Source organism: Perkinsus marinus (genome assembly GCF_000006405.1).
Source record: "Perkinsus marinus ATCC 50983 genomic scaffold scf_1104296937692, whole genome shotgun sequence".
Taxonomy (NCBI): Eukaryota; Perkinsozoa; order Perkinsida; family Perkinsidae; genus Perkinsus; species Perkinsus marinus.
This window is the reverse complement of record NW_003213763.1, coordinates 491-1,210: the sequence shown is the minus strand read 5'-3', so window position 1 is coordinate 1,210 and position 720 is coordinate 491. Positions and strand designations below refer to the sequence as shown.

General features: G+C 49.3%; 1 non-coding gene across 1 annotated transcript; it reads left to right on the top strand.

Moving 5' to 3' along the window:
• Positions 1–435: 435 nt before the first annotated feature.
• Positions 436–507, top strand: Pmar_PMAR025390. The gene has a single exon. It is a non-coding gene; the product is annotated as a tRNA-Gly (tRNA).
• Positions 508–720: the final 213 nt, after the last annotated feature.

Here is a 720-nt window from a genome sequence, read left to right as displayed (position 1 = left end):
AGGCACTCTATGTGAAATGAAGATCGGTAGTAGATCGCCTCCTTGGTCTAAACCTATGGGGAATACATGACGGCTGGTACCTGCAATGGTGCTCAATGCGAATTCCTGCACTTCTCCCTGGCTCACTTTTCGCTATCGGAATGGCCCTGCGCTCGAGGCATCAGTGATTGACCGACCTACATCGGGGGTGCGTATTGGGCTAGCCCGTGGGTGTTCCATCACATCTCAGGCGGAACTTACGAGCTTAGCAGGTAGAGGCAACTTGCGATAAGGAATAGTGGGTCCATGAACAATACCTTCCTCGTTGCCGACGTCGAAGACGCTTACATCGTCCACAGACCTGCACAATCTAATAATGCGACTATCTCGCAGGGGAAAAACCCATGAGAAACATTTCGAGATACCGACGACGATTGGCATACTCAATAAATATAGGCACCGTTAGTCTAATGGTTATGATATCTGCCTTCCAAGCAGATGATCCGAGTTCGATTCTCGGACGGTGCAATTTTACACACCTCAAAATTTCTTCCTCAGCCAAGGTTAGCCTGCTCTTGCCCCGCAGCTGCTGTTTGAGTCTCTCTGAACTTACATGCTGCAGTTTCCATACACAAGGGACGAAGCTCTTTGCGGTCAGGACCTGAAGCAAAATATTACAAGGATGAGAGACGCTTGATTGTCATCAAGGTGCTACCAGTTCGCGGACACTCTCCACAATGC